Here is a 21,435-nt window from a genome sequence, read left to right on the forward strand (position 1 = left end):
ACTCCCCCTGGATGGGACAGGTTAAGGTGTAGTCACACTGTGATGGAGTGAGTAAACTGATTAGTAACTGATTTAAATCATTTGTCTGGTGGCAAAAAAAAAAAAAAAAAAATGATGGAATGAATGAATATCTACTCGATGTTCACTGGAAAGCTTTGAACAAGTACAGGACAAAATGGTCAACAAACCTGCAACCACTGGGGAAGTTCTCTGGCCAATGGCCACTCAAAATTTTGAGCATGCGCAAAAATTTCCGACAAACTCGTCAGACATCAGCTGACAAGGAACATGTTTAGTAAATGACAAAAGGATTTGTACATTTCCTCAATCCATCATAGTATGATAGCTGTTTTACACAGGTTGAAGGTTACCGTGACAGCTAAAGCCTGGGTCCCACCAAATAATGAAGGATGAATAATGAGCCACGCATAGGTGTGTCAGCGATTATTCCAAGAATGACTCACGCTTTCATCTATCATGTATCCGCTATGAAGGTGCCTCTATGTGCATCTCTGTACCCCGCATGTGCCATGTAGCAGCCTCTAGTGAGCCACGACCGACCTGTCATTAGAGCCTCGAATGGCTTGCATCAGCCACACTAAGCCACGTAGTGCCATGATAACACCATGTTGGCGCACGTTTAGGCATGGGTTTGGTCCAAACCTCCAGCCCTCCCACACCTGGTCCCTTTAAAGTGTGGGTTTTCAATTTGCAGATTCACAGCAGCATTTAAAGATGTCACATTTTTTAAATGCAGTCCAAAAATAGACGCTCCAGTACAGTCCCGCGGTTGTGCGCTGTTCACCAGGCTGTCCACCTGTAATGCACCAGACCAGCTAGAACCGAACCACAGGTTCCTGGAGAGCTGCCTCTGTGCTTCTCGCTGGCTCTGCGGCTCGCTCTTCTGCGGCTTTAAACACAGAAACTGTGATCCCACTATAAACTTTGCTCGTCCGTTTATTTCTGCAAAATCACTCTTTTGCGCGCGCGCTGCTGTTGTCCATTCCTGGACAGCCACCTCTGTGCTCTGTCTCACTGGTTTAAATTCCATCTGTGGCTTGCTGGCTTTATTTTTTCCCTGGCTTTAAATACAGTCATTTTTAGACCGTGATCACTTTTAACTTTGTGTTCTTCCATTTATTTCTGCAAAATCGCTCTTTTGCGCGCGCGCCGCTCTTGTCCATTCCTGGGCAGCCGCCTCTGTGCTCCGGCTCACTGGCTTAAATTCCATCCGTGGCTAGCTGGCTTTATTTTTTCCTGGCTTTAAACAGAGTCATTTTTACACCGTGATCACTTTTAACTTTGTGTTCTTCCGTTTATTTCCGCAAAATCGCTCTTTTGCGCGCGTGCCGCTGTTGTCCATTCCTGGACAGCCACCTCTGTGCTCCATCTCACTGGCTTCCTTTCCATCCGTAGCTTGCTGGCTTTATTTTTTCCCTGCCTTTAAACACAGTCATTTTTACACTGTGATCACTTTTAACTTTGTGTTCTTCTGTTTATTTCTGCAAAATTGCTCTTTTGCGTGCGGTGCTGTTCTGCATACAGAATGAGGTGGCCACTTAAATTATATATACCTGTGGATCACTTTCAAAAAAAAAAAATAATATATATATAGTAAGTCCCTTCGGCTGCTCCCTTGTTTGCACTCGGGGTCGCCACAGCAAATTCAAGGTGGATCTGCATGTTGAATTGGCACAGGTTTTACACCAGATGCCCTTCCTGATGCAACTCCACATTACATGGAGAAATGTGGCAGGGGTGGGATTTGAACCCGGAGCCTTCTGCACTGAAACCATATATATGTATATTATTTATTTATTTTTCTTTATTTCTTCCGCAGCTTACAAGTCACCATGATACAACTTTTAACTTTGTGTTATGTTTTCAAAACCGGACTTTTGCGCGCTTCTCCTTCTGTGTTGGTGCACAGCTTCTGCTCTGCTTTTAGCGGCTTCACTGGAGTTATTTCTTCCGCAACTTTAAACACACATCCACTTTCACGCAGTCATCCAAATTTTAACTTCGTGTTCATCCAATATTGACTGAAAAATCACTCTTTTGTGAGCTGGCGTTCTGCCTAAATGCTCCTTTGGAGCGTGATGAGTCAGTGCGCAGTACGCACACACAGCAGAGCTCATGTGATCCATTAACAAGATATTAAATCAACCATAGACACATAACAGCTAGGAACTGTTTTATCAAGCTATAAAAACATTAAAAATAGTTACCTTAAGCTGTTTCAGAATACATTCCACATGGAGCAGGAAAGAGAAGAAAAAAGCGTCCAGATGAAACAGTCCTCTGTGATTCCAGAAGTGATCAGAGGTGTTTTCAGCATCCAATATTTGGCAGAAAATGATTAATCTGCTACAAAATAATTATATACAGCGTCCGGTGCACAGAGCAGGTGGAATTGTGTGCGCAAGAGGGTAGCCGCTCCAAAAATAGCCTCTCAGGTCCTGCGTAGTTGCCAGGCGCACGGATAATGGGCTTTTTTAGCAGCCCCGTAAGCACCACGCACATGCCTCTAAGCCGTCACAGTAACTCGTACACAAACTGCGCTGTTGTTGCTAAATTTTGAACATCTTGAAATTAGCACCACGCTCAGGGAGGAGCCTCGTTAACTGCAGATAATGCCTCTATGAGCCACTCAGAGCCACGAAACTCCCACTATAGTTGAAGAAACCCTCTCGTAGCAAAGAAAACATGCTGCATGGCTCAATATTCATCCTTCATTATTTGGTGGGACACAGGCTTAAGATGGTTACCCATTTACTGGTGGGTGGACTGAGATGATGTAGATGGTGTCTTGTCCAAAGACACAGAGTGCAACCAGGAATCCAACCCAGACCTATATATTGGTAGTCCAATTCTCAATCAATCAATTTTTTTATATAGCGCCAAATCACAACAAACAGTTGCCCCAAGGCGCTTTATATTGTAAGGCAAGGCCATACAATAATTATGTAAAACCCCAACGGTCAAAACGACCCCCTGTGAGCAAGCACTTGGCAACAGTGGGAAGGAAAAACTCCCCCTTAACAGGAAGAAACCTCCAGCAGAACCAGGCCCAGGGAGGGGCAGTCCCCCGCTGGGACTGGCTGGGGCTGAGGGAGAGAACCAGGAAAAAGACATGCTGTGGAGGGGAGCAGAGATCGATCACTAATGATTAAATGCAGAGCGGTGCATACAGAGCAAAAAGAGAAAGAAACACAGTGCATCATGGGAACCCCCCAGCAGTCTAAGTCTATAGCAGCATAACTAAGGGATGGTTCAGGGTCACCTGATCCAGCCCTAACTATAAGCTTTAGCAAAAAGGAAAGTTTTAAGCCTAATCTTAAAAGTAGAGAGGGTGTCTGTCTCCCTGATCTGAATTGGGAGCTGGTTCCACAGGAGAGGAGTCTGAAAGCTGAAGGCTCTGCCTCCCATTCTACTCTTACAAACCCTAGGAACTACAAGTAAGCCTGCAGTCTGAGAGCGAAGCGCTCTATTGGGGTGATATGGTACTATGAGGTCCCTAAGATAAGATGGGACCTGATTATTCAAAAACTTATAAGTAAGAAGAAGAATTTTAAATTCTATTCTAGAATTAACAGGAAGCCAATGAAGAGAGGCCAATATGGGTGAGATATGGCTCCCGTTAGTACTCTAGCTGCAGCATTTTGAATTAACTAAAGGCTTTTCAGGGAACTTTTAGGACAACCTGATAATAATGAATTACAATAGTCCAGCCTAGAGGAAATAAATGCATGAATTAGTTTTTCAGCATCACTCTGAGACAAGACCTTTCTAATTTTAGAGATATTGCGTAAATGCAAAAAAGCAGTCCTACATATTTGTTTAATATGCGCTTTGAATGACATATCCTGATCAAAAATGACTCCAAGATTTCTCACAGTATTACTAGAGGTCAGGGTAATGCCATCCAGAGTAAGGATCTGGTTAGACACCATGTTTCTAAGATTTGTGGGGCCAAGTACAATAACTAAAAGCAGGAAATTAGAGGTCATCCATGTCTTTATGTCTGTAAGACAATCCTGCAGTTTAGCTAATTGGTGTGTGTCCTCTGGCTTCATGGATAGATAAACCTGGGTATCATCTGCATAACAATGAAAATTTAAGCAATGCTGTCTAATAATACTGCCTAAGGGAAGCATGTATAACGTGAATAAAATTGGTCCTAGCACAGAACCTTGTGGAACTCCATAATTAACCTTAGTCTGTGAAGAAGATTCCCCATTTACATGAACAAATTGTAATCTATTAGATAAATATGATTCAAACCACCGCAGCGCAGTGCCTTTAATACCTATGGCATGCTCTAATCTCTGTAATAAAATTTTATGGTCAACAGTATCAAAAGCAGCACTGAGGTCTAACAGAACAAACACAGAGATGAGTCCACTGTCTGAGGCCATAAGAAGATCATTTGTAACCTTCACTAATGCTGTTTCTGTACTATGATGAATTCTAAACCCTGACTGAAACTCTTCAAATAGACCATTCCTCTGCAGATGATCAGTTAGCTGTTTTACAACTACCCTTTCAAGAATTTTTGAGAGAAAAGGAAGGTTGGAGATTGGCCTATAATTAGCTAAGATAGCTGGGTCAAGTGATGGCTTTTTAAGTAATGGTTTAATTACTGCCACCTTAAAAGCCTGTGGTGTTATGTGTCGACGCGGGTTGAGGAGCGGACCTGCGTCTGACGGAACCCAGCGCTAAAATAACCAGAAAGCAGTTCCAATAACAAAAACAATTTATTTTTTCACCCTCTGGTGCATAATAAAGTGTAGAAACTAAAACAGCGTCATTCTGGTGGAGTGAAGGCTGGCACGCTCTCCAGCGCCCAAAAGGATCGAAGCCCGGCGCTTCTGGACTCACTGTTACCGCCAAACACCCCCCAGGTGGACACGACAAACCGACTCTCTGCGAAGGATAGAAGAGGTGAGGTAAGTCAGCAGTTACAACTAATATCCTTCAAAAGACACACACTATCAGCAACACATTCAGGTCTGTATTTTAAGCTTTATGCAAATGAGCAGCTTCTCACAACAGGTGGAGGATCACTTGTCCGCACGCCACAGCAGTGAGAAGCAAGCTGCACAATTCTCATCACAATTCAAATATACTGCGTAACAAAATACCAAGTTACTATCAACAAGTAGTCAAACAATTAATCACCTCTGATGTGTGCTGACAGCATGTGTCCCTCACCCTTCCTGCTTCACAGGCTCGATGTGTCAAACCCAGGCGCGGTCCTCAGCGTCTCACAAACGAACATCACAAGGTCGAGTTCCCGGCAATTCTGCTTGAATCACACATGGCTTAAATGCAGAACGCCATCCAATTATCTACTTCAGCTGAAAGTCTTTAAGGTTGCATGTGAGCACCATCCACAGGTGCTGCACATAATGTTGATGAGGGTGAAGGACTCTTCTGCCAGCACCTTCTCCACAGACAAATCAGTTTTCATACCACCTGGAGAGCAAAGAAGAGAAAAGAACACAAAAATGTCCAGCCACACCCCCCCAACACACAACACTGTGGTACATAGCCAACTAATAAAGACAGATTGATCATATTTAAGATCGAAGCATTAAATAATGGTAGGGCTTCCTTGAGCAGCCTGGTAGGAATGGGGTCTAATAGACATGTTGATGGTTTGGATGAAGTAACTAATGAAAATAACTCAGACAGAACAATCTGAGAGAAAGAGTCTAACCAAATACCGGCATCACTGAAAGCAGCCAAAGATAACGATACATCTTTGGGATGGTTATGAGTAATTTTTTCTCTAATAGTTAAAATTTTATTAGCAAAGAAAGTCATGAAGTCATTACTAGTTAAAGTTAAAGGAATACTCGGCTCAATAGAGCTCTGACTCTTTGTCAGCCTGGCTACAGTGCTGAAAAGAAACCTGGGGTTGTTCTTATTTTCTTCAATTAGTGATGAGTAGTAAGATGTCTTAGCTTTACGGAGGGCTTTTTTTTATAGAGCAACATACTCTTTTTCCAGGCTAAGTGAAGATCTTCTAAATTAGTGAGACGCCATTTCCTCTCCAACTTACGGGTTATCTGCTTTAAGCTGCGAGTTTGTGAGTTATACCACGAAGTCAGGCACTTCTGATTTAAAGCTCTCTTTTTCAGAGGAGCTACAGCATCCAAAGTTGTCTTCAAGGAGGATGTAAAACTATTGACGAGATACTCTATCTCACTTACAGAGTTTAGGTAGCTACTCTGCACTGTGTTGGTATATGGCATTAGAGAACATAAAGAAGGAATCATATTCTTAAACCTAGTTACAGCGCTTTCTGAAAGACTTGTAGTGTAATGAAACTTATTCCCCACTGCTGGGTAGTCCATCAGAGTAAATGTAAATGCTTTTACGAAATGATCAGACAGAAGGGAGTTTTCAGGGAATACTGTTAAGTCTTCAATTTCCATACCATAATGTTGTGAAAGTGTAGGTACACGGACCCACAACAGGGGGCGCAATGAACGGACAATGGAGAAAGGTGAATAACAAGTTTTACTGTTGTGAAATCAGCACAACTGATACAATAATTCACAATTTGGAGGTGTAAGCCGAAATCTGCTGGTGTCCTGTGGGCAGGCCCGAAGGTAGGAGACGTCCGTCCTAGTCGAACCGGAACCACCCAGATTTCCTCTGCCACCGAAACCCAGAAGTACTGGAACCGCCAAGTCCCGAATTCCCAGGTGGCCACTGCCTTCGCTCGTCGGATCCGGTACTGCTGGCGGGAAAGAACACAAACACACAGGTTGGGATGCGACCGCACCCAGTAGATGAGAGGGGCAAGCCGCCTCCACCTCTTGTCACAATAAGCAGGAAGGTGAGTACTTATCCGATCACTCGGCTTTCGGTAGTCAGCTGTCCTGAAAGGTTTAACACGTATTATAATATTTTACTTAAATAAGCTGCAGAGAAGATTACCTTAGGCTCAAGGCGATATCTCGGCACTGAGGTGGAGACGCTGTCCTGCTGATATACTCCGTCCTGAGTGCAGTCAGCTGTGTCCAGTAATGGGTGACAGCTGTCATCCTGACAGCCTTCGTCGGCGGCAGCGCCCTCTGGTGCCTGGAGCCCGCACTCCAGGCAGGGCGCCCTCTGGTGGTGGTGGGCCAGCAGTACCTCCTCTTCAGCGGCCCACACAACAGGACCCCCCCCTCAACGGGCGCCTCCTGGCGCACGACCGGGCTTGTCCGGATGGCGTCGGTAGAAGTCGGCCAGGAGGGCCGGGTCCAGGATGAAGCCCTTCTTCACCCAGGAGCGCTCCTCGGGGCCGTACCCCTCCCAGTCCACCAGGTACTGAAACCCCCGGCCCATTCGACGGACATCGAGGAGCCGGCGCACGGTCCAAGCCGGTTCCCCGTCGATGATCCGGGCAGGAGGTGGTGCCGGACCCGGGGTGCAGAGGGGTGAGGTGTGATGGGGTTTTATCCGGGAGACGTGAAACACTGGGTGAATCCGCAGTGAGGCCGGAAGCTGAAGCCTCACTGCGGCGGGATTGATGACTTTGACGACCTTGAAGGGACCGATGTATCGTTCTTGGAGCTTGGGGGAGTCCACTTGAAGGGGAATGTCCTTGGTGGACAACCACACTTCCTGCCCAGGACGGTACGTGGGGGCCGGGGCCCGCCGCCGGTCTGCATGTGTCTTCGCCCTCGTCCGGGCCTTCAACAAAGCAGAGCGGGCAGCACGCCACACCCGACGGCACTTCCGTAGGTGGGCCTGGACCGAGGGCACACCGACCTCTCCCTCGACCACCGGAAACAAGGGGGGCTGATACCCCAAGCACACCTCAAACGGGGAGAGGCCGGTGGCTGACGACACTTGGCTGTTGTGGGCGTACTCGATCCAGGCCAGGTGGGTACTCCAGGCCGTCGGGTGCGCGGCTGTCACACAGCGTAGTGTCTGCTCCAATTCTTGGTTGGCCCGCTCTGCTTGCCCGTTGGTCTGGGGGTGGTACCCGGACGACAGGCTGACCGAGGCCCCCAGTTCCCGGCAGAAGCTCCTCCAGACATGTGAGGTGAACTGGGGACCGCGATCGGAGACGATGTCTGATGGTATGCCATGCAGACGGACGACGTGGTGGACCAGGAGGTCCGCTGTCTCCTGGGCCGTAGGGAGCTTCGGGAGGGCCACGAAGTGGGCCGCCTTGGAGAAACGGTCCACTATCGTGAAGACGACGGTGTTTCCCTGGGACGGCGGGAGACCCGTGACGAAGTCCAGGCCGATGTGGGACCAGGGGCGATGAGGCACGGGCAGTGGCTGTAGCTGCCCTGAGGTCTTTTGGTGATTGGCCTTGCCCCTGGCGCAGGTGGTACAAGCCTGGACGTAGTCCCGGACGTCGGTCTCCAGGGATGCCCACCAGAAGCGTTGCCGGACGACTGCCACGGTCCTTCGCACCCCTGGGTGACAGGAGAGCTTAGAACCGTGACAGAAGTCTAGGACTGCGGCCCTGGCCTCTGGTGGGACGTATAGTTTGTTCTTTGGTCCGTTTCCGGGGTCCGGGACACGGGTCAGGGCCTCCCGGACGGTCTTCTCCACGTCCCAGGTGAGGGCGGCCACGATAGCGGACTCCGGGATGATGGGATCCGGGGGATCCGACGGTTCCGTTCTGACCTCCTCTTCGTGCACCCGGGACAATGCATCCGATCGCTGGTTCTTGGTCCCGGGGCGGTAGGTTATCCGGAAGTCAAAACGGCCAAAGAACAATGACCAGCGGGCTTGCCTGGGGTTCAGACGCTTAGCGGTCCTGATGTACTCCAGGTTCCGATGGTCAGTGAAAACCGTGAATGGCACGGCTGTTCCCTCCAACAGATGTCTCCACTCTTCGAGGGCCTCTTTCACAGCAAGGAGTTCCCGATTGCCGACGTCATAATTCCGTTCAGCGGGGGTCAACCTGCGAGAAAAATAGGCACACGGGTGAAGGACCTTATCGGTCTTCCCGCTCTGGGAGAGCACCGCTCCTATCCCTGAGTCCGAGGCATCCACTTCAACCACTAACTGGCGGCTAGGATCGGGCTGCACCAGAACTGGTGCAGACGAGAAGCGCCGTTTCAACTCCTTGAACGCGGCCTCGCACCGGTCCGACCAGGTGAAGGGAACTTTTGGAGAGGTCAGGGCTGTCAGGGGGCTAACTACCTGACTGTAGCCCTTAATGAACCTCCTGTAGAAATTAGCGAAGCCGAGGAACTGTTGCAGCTTCCTACGGCTAGTGGGTTGGGGCCAATCTCTCACCGCCGCAACCTTGGCCGGATCCGGGGCGACGGAGTTAGAGGAGATGATAAACCCCAGGAAGGACAAAGAAGTGCGGTGGAACTCACACTTCTCGCCCTTCACAAACAGACGGTTCTCCAACAACCGCTGCAGGACCTGACGGACATGCCGGACATGAGTCTCAGGATCCGGGGAAAAGATGAGTATATCGTCTAGATATACGAAGACAAACCGGTGCAGGAAGTCCCGCAAGACATCGTTTACCAACGCTTGGAAGGTCGCGGGAGCATTAGTGAGACCGAACGGCATGACCAGGTACTCAAAATGACCTAAGGGGGTGTTGAATGCCGTCTTCCATTCGTCTCCCTTCCGAATCCGAACCAAATGATACGCATTCCTAAGATCCAGCTTGGTGAACATCTTGGCTCCATGCAGGGGGGTGAACACCGAATCTAACAAGGGCAACGGGTATCGATTGCGAACCGTGATCTCGTTCAACCCCCTATAATCAATGCATGGACGAAGCCCGCCATCCTTTTTACCCACAAAAAAGAAACCTGCGCCCATCGGTGAGGTGGAATTCCGGATCAACCCGGCAGCTAATGAGTCCCGGATGTAGGTCTCCATGGATTCGCGTTCCGGCCGTGAGAGGTTGTACAGCCTACTGGACGGAAACTCACTGCCTGGAACCAAATCAATGGCACAATCATACGGGCGGTGGGGTGGTAGCGTGAGGGCCAGATCCTTGCTGAACACGTCAGCGAGGTCATGGTACTCCGCTGGCACCGCCTTCAGATTGGGCGGGACTCGGACCTCCTCCTTAGCTTGGGAGCCAGGAGGAACCGAGGAACCGAGACACTCCCGATGGCAGGTTTCGCTCCACTGTACCACTACCCCGGACGGCCAATCAATCCGGGGATTGTGCTTCAGCATCCATGGAAACCCTAAAACCACACGGGAGGTGGCCTGAGTCACGAAGAACTCGATCACCTCCCGGTGGTTACCTGACACCACCAGAGTTACTGGAGGTGTCTTGTGCGTGATTGGTGGGAGTAGGGAGCCGTCTAGTGCCCGAACCTGCACAGGCGAGGTAAGAGCCACCAGAGGGAGCCCTATCTCCCTGGCCCATCTGCTGTCAAGCAGATTCCCCTCAGAGCCCGTGTCCACCAGTGCTGGGGCCTTCAGGGTTGAATCCTCATACAGGATCGTGACTGGGAGTCGTGTAGCAATGTGGGTGTGTCCCACGTGAATGTTTTGGCCCACCCCTGGCCCAGTCTCTAGGGGCGGGCGTTGGAGTTTAACCGCTCGGGGCAGTCGTTTGCCATATGCTCACTCGAGCCACAAACATAACAAGCTCCGTGGGCCCGCCTCCTTTGTGCTTCAGGTGCCCTAAATGTTGCCCTGCTCGTGTCCATAGCTTCGTCAGCAGGGGGAGCCGTAAGCGCACGGAGCGCCGGAACAGAGGAGCGTGGGGACGGCGGAACTCGACCGGACCCGGAAGGGAGAGGGACGACCCGTGCCTGGCCACGCCCTTCGCCTCGCTCCCGGCGACGTTCTTCTAACCGGTTGTCAAGCCGTATGACCAGATCAATGAGCCCATCTAAATCCCGCGGTTCGTCTTTAGCCACCAGGTGCTCTTTTAGGACCAGAGACAATCCATTTACAAAGGCAGCGCGGAGGGCAGTGCTATTCCAGCCGGATCTCGCTGCCGCGATGCGGAAGGCGACTGCATAGGCAGCTGCGCTCCGACGTCCCTGTCGTATGGACAGTAATGCGGTTGAAGCGGACTCTCCTCTGTTGGGATGATCGAACACCGTTCTGAGCTCCCGTACAAACCCGTCGTATGACTGAAGGAGCCGTGAGCTCTGTTCCCAGAGCGCTGTAGCCCAAGCGCGTGCCTCCCCGCGAAGCAGATTTATCACATAAGCTACCCTGCTAGCATCAGCTGCGTACATCACGGGACGCTGAGCGAAGACGAGCGAACATTGCATAAGGAAGTCCGCGCACGTCTCCACACAGCCGTCGTACGGTTCTGGAGGGCTTATGTATGCTTCAGGGGACGGAGGAAGGGACCGTTGAACGACCAGTGGAACGTCATTCTCACACGCAGGGTCCTCGGGAGGGAGAGCCGCAGCGGCGCCCGGAGGGCGCGCTTCCACTTGTGCGGCGAGAGCCTCCACCCTGCGGTTTAGGAGAACGTGCTGCTCGGTCATGAAATCGATCCGAGTGGTGAAAGCGGTGAGGATCCGCTGCAACTCACCGACTACCCCTCCCGAAGCCGCCGCTGTGCCCTGTTCTTCCATTGGCCGTTCAACAGCCGGTTGACGCCCCTCGGGATCCATGACGCTGGCCGAGATATCCTGTTGTGAAAGTGTAGGTACACGGACCCACAACAGGGGGCGCAATGAACGGACAATGGAGAAAGGTGAATAACAAGTTTTACTGTTGTGAAATCAGCACAACTGATACAATAATTCACAATTTGGAGGTGTAAGCCGAAATCTGCTGGTGTCCTGTGGGCAGGCCCGAAGGTAGGAGACGTCCGTCCTAGTCGAACCGGAACCACCCAGATTTCCTCTGCCACCGAAACCCAGAAGTACTGGAACCGCCAAGTCCCGAATTCCCAGGTGGCCACTGCCTTCGCTCGTCGGATCCGGTACTGCTGGCGGGAAAGAACACAAACACACAGGTTGGGATGCGACCGCACCCAGTAGATGAGAGGGGCAAGCCGCCTCCACCTCTTGTCACAATAAGCAGGAAGGTGAGTACTTATCCGATCACTCGGCTTTCGGTAGTCAGCTGTCCTGAAAGGTTTAACACGTATTATAATATTTTACTTAAATAAGCTGCAGAGAAGATTACCTTAGGCTCAAGGCGATATCTCGGCACTGAGGTGGAGACGCTGTCCTGCTGATATACTCCGTCCTGAGTGCAGTCAGCTGTGTCCAGTAATGGGTGACAGCTGTCATCCTGACAGCCTTCGTCGGCGGCAGCGCCCTCTGGTGCCTGGAGCCCGCACTCCAGGCAGGGCGCCCTCTGGTGGTGGTGGGCCAGCAGTACCTCCTCTTCAGCGGCCCACACAACACCATAAGTCAGAACAAGATCTAAGATATGATTAAAGTGGTGGGTGGACTCATTTACATTTTGAGCAAAGCCAATTGAGTCTAATAATAGATTAAATGCAGTGTTGAGGCTGTCATTCTCAGCATCTGTGTGGATGTTAAAATCGCCCACTATAATTATCTTATCTGAGCTAAGCACTAAGTCAGACAAAAGTCTGAAAATTCACAGAGAAACTCACAGTAACGACCAGGTGGACGATAGATAATAACAAATAAAACTGGTTTTTGGGACTTCCAATTTGGATGGACAAGAGTAAGAGTCAAGCTTTCAAATGAATTAAAGCTCTGTCTGGGTTTTTGATTAATTAATAAGCTGGAATGGAAGATTGCTGCTAATCCTGCACCTCGGCCCGTGCTACGAGCATTCTTGCAGTTAGTGTGACTCGGGGGAGTTGACTCATTTAAACTAACATATTCATCCTGCTGTAACCAGGTTTCTGTAAGGCAGAATAAATCAATATGTTGATCAATTATTATATCATTTACTAACAGGGACTTAGAAGAGAGAGACCTAATGTTTAATAGACCACATTTAACTGTTTTAGTCTGTGGTGCAGTTGAAGGTGCTATATTATTTTTTCTTTTTGAATTTTTATGCTTAAATAGATTTTTACTGGTTATTGGTGGTCTGGGAGCAGGCACCGTCTCTACGGGGATGGGGTAATGAGGGGATGGCAGGGGGAGAGAAGCTGCAGAGAGGTGTGTAAGACTACAACTCTGCTTCCTGGTCCCAACCCTGGACAGTCACGGTTTGGAGGATTTAAGAAAATTGTCCAGATTTCTAGAAATGAGAGCTGCTCCATACAAAGTGGGATGGATGCCGTCTCTCCTAACAAGACCAGATTTTCCCCAGAAGCTTTGCCAATTATCTATGAAGCCCACCTCATTTTTTGGACACCACTCAGACAGCCAGCAATTCAAGGAGAACATGCGGCTAAACATGTCACTCCCGGTTTGATTGGGGAGGGGCCCAGAGAAAACTACAGAGTCCAACATTGTTTTTGCAAAGTTACACACAGATTCAATATTAATTTTAGTGACCTCCGATTGGCGTAACTGGGTGTCATTACTGCCGACGTGAATTACAATCTTACCAAATTTACGCTTAGCCTTAGCCAGCAGTTTCAAATTTCCTTCAATGTCGCCTGCTCTGGCCCCCGGAAGACAATTGACTATGGTTGCTGGTGTCTCTAACTTCAAATTTCTCAAAACAGAGTCGCCAATAACCAGAGTTTGATCCTTGGCGGGTGTGTCGTCGAGTGGGGAAAAACGGTTAGAAATGTGAACGGGTTGGCGGTCTACACGGGGCTTCTGTTTAGAACTACGCTTCCTCCTCACAGTCACCCAGTCGGCCTGCTTTCCCGGCTGCTCGGGATCTGCCAGAGGGAAACTAACGGCGGCTAAGCTACCTTGGTCCGCACCGACTACAGGGGCCTGGCTAGCTGTAGAATTTTCCACGGTGCGGAGCCGAGTCTCCAATTCGCCCAGCCTGGCCTCCAAAGCTACGAATAAGCTACACTTATTACAAGTACCATTACTGCTAAAGGAGGCCGAGGAATAACTAAACATTTCACACCCAGAGCAGAAAAGTGCGGGAGAGACAGGAGAAGCCGCCATGCTAAACCGGCTAAGAGCTAGTAGCTGCGCTAAGCTAGCGGATTCCTAAAAACACACAAAGTGAATAATGTGTAAATAATTTAGAGGTGATTCAGCAGAGGGAGTGCTTTAGTTAAGGCACGTGAAGATTACACTGTGAAACAAATCGTTATCTAGGTAACTAGATCAATCTAACTGCGCAGATTAAACAGCTAACAGATACAGCAAAACACGCTGTGCTCCGGAACAGGAAGTGATACAATACCGCAGTGAGAGCCAACCACCAGTAGAGGCAAGCAAGAGCTGTGAATTGATTCTTATCTTACTGAGCTACCTGCTCTGCTCTAATTGATTGTTTCTGTCCTCAGTTGAGCTCACATTGACCAGGTTACCATCAAAAACTAAGAGTACAATCCGATGTATTAGTTGCTGGACAGTGAATGGATTTTGCATTAACCCTGTCAGAATTATGCACTATTTGATACATATAATCACTCTCTGTGTTTTCAAAGTAGGACTTTCATTCTCCTGCAAATTCAAGGGCACCACTGTACACCTTTCCAGTGGACTCATGACTTCATCACATCCCTCAACCTTACAGGCTGGTGGCCTAATATTGGTTTCATGAGTTGCGTTTGTGAGAAGCTGTATTAACATTTTTGCTGTTTACTCTTTTATATCTTTCAACTCAAAACACCATATATGAAGTGTGGCCTCAGCTTTACAAAGAATTTAGGAGAAAACTACACGCCCAGCTCATAGAGGTGATCTCACTGCCAAACCCATCTGCAGTGGCATCACACGTGAATTATTGACTTCTCTAAAGGGAATAATGAAACGTTGTTGCAGTCATGAACATAATGTTCATTCATGCTACATTAGCTAAACCCTTAATGATTTTATGAGTAAGCTTCAGAACTCTTATTATACAGTCATTTTTGGTGGCATCTCCTCAGTGTGGGTAATTAATGCCTTCTGATGCTGGGTGTCCCATTAAGAATCTTTTATCTATAATGTTGCTTTCATGAACATAAACCACATGCTTTCAATGTCTTAAACGCCCTTTAACAAAAATGGCAGAACTTCAGTTCTAAGGAAAGGCTTCACAGCAAATCAGTTCATCTTGACCATTCAAATATCATATATCCCATAAAGGGTGGCATGAAACAAGGAGATAGGTATACGTGTGTGGAGGTTCTGCAGAATGAAGTAATCTAAATGCATTTCAGCTCTGACGCAGCACACTTTGGGCTTTCATTGGGTTTATAGAAATGTTGCAGTTGCCAGAATGATCAATAACCCCATTAAGAGAAGAAAAGGAAAACACACTCTCCATCTACCTTTAGGGTGCTCTTCAATAGAGGCTGCCCTGGGAATTTGAATGGATAAATGTGTTCCGTGTGTGTGTGTGTGTGTGTAATTATTAATGGCTAGATGAAACAATTCAATGTTGTACACAGTGGAAATATGACAAAGATAAACATAAGTTGAAAAGAGAAACAAAGGGATTTCACAGATACTCTGTCGGATTCCAAAGACATGTCAGTGTCAGAAATTAATAAGCAGGTCGCTGGAGCAAAGTGACACACTAGTCAAAGGCTTTTGCAAGATATTTTGTTCTTGTGGCCCTTAACAGTGTTGTTATCACCCACACACACAAACACAATGTCTATCATTACTCATCTAAGGCTGTTTTTTTTTTTGTTTTTTTTACAAAAGAGAAGTGTGAAGAAGTCAAAAAAGCATAAGAAGAGTGAAAGTTTTACAGTCCCAAACGGTTCTACAATTAATTTGTAAGACGCCACACAACCTGCATGCATGTGTAAAATCATTATATATTTGCAACACAATTAGCAGTCAGTAGGAACCATTTGAGTTTGTTTTTGTTTAACTACACATAAGCAGGAAGCTCAGTGGTAAAGGAATTGTCATTTGATTGGTGCTTTGTATGTCATGTGACATGGATTATTCATCCCATTTGTGTTGCATTGCATTTACAGTGCAGTTTGGTTCCATTTAGAGTGCAAATTTGGGTTCCATACATTTGGTACCATTGCACTCTGCACACACACACACACACACACACACACACACACACACACACACACACACACACATGCATGCACACATACTTACGCACACAACACACGCACACACACACACACACACGCACGCACGCACGCACGCATGCACACACACACACACAAAACAAATCCACTGTGCTGTAAGCCATCTGATGTGATTTTTTTTCCGCTGCACTGAGGGAATACACAGTCTTTTTTTTTTTTTTGATAGTACACGCACACATAAGTGCCTTCCTGTTTGTGTAAGCGCACTGCGCCCACGTTCACACAAACCGGGTGGTGCTTAGCTTTAAAACAAACATGGCAGAGTTTGTTTTACTGATGGACTACGATTTGATGCACAGCATGGCGGACTTCATCCTCAGAATTATTTTTGGACTCCTATTTAAAGTTCATGTTGGATTGTTGATGTCAAACCAGCAGTGAAGCACCAAAGCTGGATTAATGTCCGACTTATTTTTTTCGCTGCACTGAGGAGGTGCCAAAATGTAAGTCCCTTTTCTGTTGTTTGTAAATTAATATAATATAAAATGACAAGGATCTATTTTAGTTATATAAAACAAATAATGAATGTTTTTACATTATTTCAATGGAAAGAATATTTAATTTGGTGAAAGCTGGAACAAACATTCAGCTCAGCTTCGCCTCATTGAATGGTATGTTCCTGCCTTCACCTCATAAAATATTCATACCATTGAACTCATAAACATTCATTTTATATATATATATATATATATATATATATATATATATATATATATATATATATATATATATATATATATATTTTTTTTTTTTTTTTTTAAATCTGCCCTGGTCATGTCTGGAATATGAAGCGAAGGAGCAAAAACCACCTTAAGATTTTGAACTCTTTCAGTCATTGATTGTTTGTTGATAAAATTAATCCAAGTAAATTTACAGCCTTCAAAGTTGTTACCATCACTGCAAGATAACCACCTTGAACTTGAAAAACTGTATTAATTTAAAGGTTTGTGAGTTAAATTGCTAATGACTGTAATCAGTACTTGCAAAATAATAGAGGTTCTCCCATTTTAAAAATGATCAAAGTGTCCTAGACAAGATGTTTACTTAAGATGAACAATATTAACATTATTAAGGCATGCAGCCAGGCAGGATAATGGGTTCTGGAAGGATTGACATTTTAAAAGAGTAAAGCAGCAGGGCCACAACTTATTAATAGGTCTGGCCTCTATCCATGGACATGCTTATTAAAATATGCATTTCAAATGGCTCAATCTTCAGAGCATTGTCTAGGAGCTTGCAAATGGAATTTGCTTTCAATGAGGCCTTTGCAGTGCATCCGGAAAGTAATCACATTGCTTCACTTTTCTCACATTTTGTTATGTAACAGCCTTATTGCAAAATGGATGAAATTCATTTTTGCCACAAAATTCTACACACAATACCCCATGAGGACCATGTGAAAAAAGTTTCTTTGAGATTTGTGCAAATTTATTAAAAATAAAATATTAAGAATTCACATGTACATAAGTATTCACAAGCTTTGCCATGAAGTTGTTACAGTAAAAACCAAGAAACAATGGATTAGGACACAGACAGCAGAGAGCAGACTGAAGTAAAAAAGTAGAACAATTTATTGTAATAGAAATATTCAGATTAATGGTACAAGCAGAGAAGCCAGGCACTGGAGGAGGGAGAGACTGCCGGAACGGGCTGGTGCCAGGAACTTCCAAATCCAATAACTGTACGACAGGAACTGGACCAGAACAGGACCAGGTGGCACAACGGAGCTGATGGAACCAGGTGACCTGAGGACGTAGGAAACATGGAGTTAGATAAAGCCACAAAAACATGGAACAGTAAAAGTACAAAAATTAGAATGAGGCCAGGACACCCTGTAGGCAAAACTGAGTTTCCAGCATCTGACTGAGTGAAGAGGTGTGGTATTTATACAGGTGGTGATGAGTGTGAACAGGTGAATCCAATCAGCTCCAGTTGCAGAAACCAGAAGGCACAGGAAGGGAGGGGGAGTAAGGCAAACATAGGCAGCAGTAAAACAAGGCAGACAATGGCAGCAAAACAGAAGTTCAAAATTGAGCTCAGGTGCATCCTGCTTCCACTGATTATCCTGGAGATGTTTCTACAGTTTAACTGGAGTCCACCTGGGGTAAATTCAGTTGACTGGACATGATTTGGAAAGGCATACACCTGTCTATATATAAGGTCCCACAGTTGACAGAGCATGTCAGAGCAGAAACCAAGTATAGAGTCATTGGAGTTGTCTGTAGACCTCTGAGACAGGATTGTCTCGAGGCACAAATCTAGGGAAGGGTACAGAAACTTTCTGCTGCTTTGAAGGTCCCAATGCACAGAGTGGCCTTCATCATCCATAAATGGAAGAAGTTTGGATCCATCAGGACTCTTCCGAGAGCGGACCACCCATCTAAACTGAGTGATCAGAGGAGAAGGGCCTTAGCCAGGCAGTTGATCAAGGACCTGATGGTCACTCTATCAGAGCTATAGCATTCCTCTATGGAGAGAGGATAACCTTCCAGATAGACAACCATCTTAGCAGCAATTCACCAATCAGGCTTGTATGGTAGAGTGGCCACACAGAAGCCACTCCTAAGTAAAATCACCCCCACTAACAAAATAATGTTCCCAAAACTTTATAAGAACATCAAATGTTATGAGCATGAACATTTTAAAGGAAAGTATCTTTTTGGTTCCCAGGACATTTGACAGTAACGTTTGTGCTTGGACTATATAAAAGTACATCAAATCCCTTCGGCTGCTCTCTTGTTTTCCCTCGGTGTCGCCACAGCAGATCCAAGGTGCATCTGTATGTTGATTTGGCACAAGTTCTAGACCAAATGCCCTTCCTGACGCAACTCCACATTACATGGTGGGATTTGAACAGGGAACCTTCCACACTGAAACCAAGCACACTAACCACTGTCACAAAGTTCTTTATATGATATTATCATCTAAAACAGTAGAGAAGCTTGAATTTTCGACTGGACTGGGTTGCTTGACGCGAGGACGTTTCACTTCAAATACCAGAACCTTCCTCAGCTAAAATTCTTCCTCTGGTAGTCTGACTTCTGTCTTGACTCTTGTAGAGAAGAATAAAGAGAAGCCACAAAAGCTGGAGTTTTAAACCTAACCAGACCCCTCCTACCGAGAGGCAGACTGCTATAGGCTAGCGACTAAACAATAGCTCTAATTAGCACCTATTGTGCTCTAGTTAGCACCCTCCTAATAACAGGGCAGCTGTCCCTCCTAATGATGGGACGGAAGCCTCTCCTAATGGCTCCCTTGATGACTCTCCTGATGACGTGAATGACTCATTACCAAGAACAAAAGACTGAAACTGCTTTGACCTGAGTACCCCATTGTAAACAGAGGACAAAGCGTGTCTCAGACCCCCTCCCCGGTTAAGGCTGGGTTTCAAATGTTTCACACAGAATGCCTCCTTGAACCCTCTCTCAAACCATGTCTTCTCTCTGGCTAAGATTTTAACTTCCTTGTCCTCAAACGTGTGGTTACTGTCTTTAAGGTGGAGATGAACTGCAGACTGAGGTTCACTGGCACCCTCTCTGCGGTGCTGGTATAGCCTTTTGTGTAAAGGTTGCTTAGTCTCACCTATGTAGTGTTCGTTACAGTTTTCCTGACATCTGATAGAATACACTACGAGTACATTGCTCTGTTTTTAACTAGGGATCCTGTCCTTAGGGTGAACTAATTTCTGTCTCAAGGTGTTAACCGGTTTAAAGTAAACTGGGATTTTTTGCTGTCTGAAGATCCGCTGTAGTTTTTCCCCTACTCCTGCTAAATAAGGGAGAGACATATTTGAAGCAGTGACTGGGAGGGATGCCCGTGAAGGACGTCAAGGCTGTCTTCTCCACTCACTCCATGTACAGATAGGCCACAATGGGGGATACCGGAGACCCCATCGCACAACCATGGATCTTCCTGTAGTAATTCCCCCTAAACAGGAAATATGTGGTGTTAAGACAGATCTACAAGAGTTGGCAGATGTGGTCTGGTGTGAGTTTGGTCCTTTCAGGTAGAGACACATCCTCCAGCAGTCTCTGTCTCACAGCTGAGACGGCCTCAGCAGTGGGGATGCAGGTGAACAATGATGTCACATCAAATTATCTAAAACAGTGGTTCTCAAACTTTTAATACTGCGTACCACCTGAGAAACAATTCAGCTGTCTGAGTACCACCATGATGACCGATTTTAAAATATAGCCATATATGCCATCTCAATTAGCTTTAAAAACACAGGAGAGATGTTTATTCCTTATTGTGGTTATTTGTTGTTACCTGAATTGTTACCTTACTGAATCAGACAATGTGGCACCAAGTCCAACTTTTTTTGCTGCCTTCTCCCCACACATGATGTGTTATTTTTTTAGCAAGCGGTAGACATAGCTTCGAGCAGATGGTGTGTGGCTCACCTGACCTAGCTACTAGCAGGCTAGCTTCGTAGGAAGCCTCCTGTGCGTCGGCTGAGGGTGCAGTACAGGAACGAATGGTGGACTTTGACTGCTTCAGCTCATCACGTTTTCTTCGAAAAAAAAGTCCACCGGCTTGTCTTTTAAAGTCGGGTGTTTAGTGTGTAGGTGCCGTTTGAGATTGGCTGGTTTCATTGAGTCGTTGGACAGTACTTCAGAACACACAACACATTGTGGCTTTGGTTCTTCCTCGGTCCCGCTCCAAAAGAACTCGAGCTCGAGATATGTTGGGTCATATTTGTGCAGCTTTGCGGCGCTTTCTGTTCGAAGAAGCCGCGGGCATTTCAGGGTCAGCGTTGCATCTTTCGTTAGCACTTGAAGTAATGCTACTCGGTTCTGCTTCCACATTGCTCAAACCAATATCCTCTCCATCCTGATCTGCAGCTTTTCTTTTCTCTGTCTTTTTCTCTCCACTTAGCCACGCTTTTAAACTCATTTTGACGTTAGAACATTACATTTATTTACCCTTTGCATTTATGTTTCTGTTCCTGCTCGCACCAACAATTTGAAGTGAGTGATCCCATGATTCCATGCAGCCTGTACGTGCCTACGTAAGCAGAGTACGTTTGCAACAAATATTTTTTAAAAGACACAATTTTAATTATCTCAAGCTACACATTTCGTTTGAAACGTTGTATTTATAATGCATTGTATTTTTCCGATTTTTTTTTTTTTTAAGTGAAAATGTGGAAAAAATGTGGAAAATCATGACATTCCCCCGCGTAACACCACTGATCTAAAATAAACAAATAATAAATTTAGATTGTTGTTCAGTGACATCTTCCTATGTATGCTATGAATTTTAAATTGTAATTTTTTTTTCAAAAACCTCCCCAGAATGTTATACAAAGATAAGGTCCCCAGCACAGGCTCAGAACCCAAGTATAA

The sequence above is a fragment of the Thalassophryne amazonica genome, chromosome 2 (assembly GCF_902500255.1).
Source record: "Thalassophryne amazonica chromosome 2, fThaAma1.1, whole genome shotgun sequence".
Classification (NCBI taxonomy): Eukaryota; Metazoa; Chordata; class Actinopteri; order Batrachoidiformes; family Batrachoididae; genus Thalassophryne; species Thalassophryne amazonica.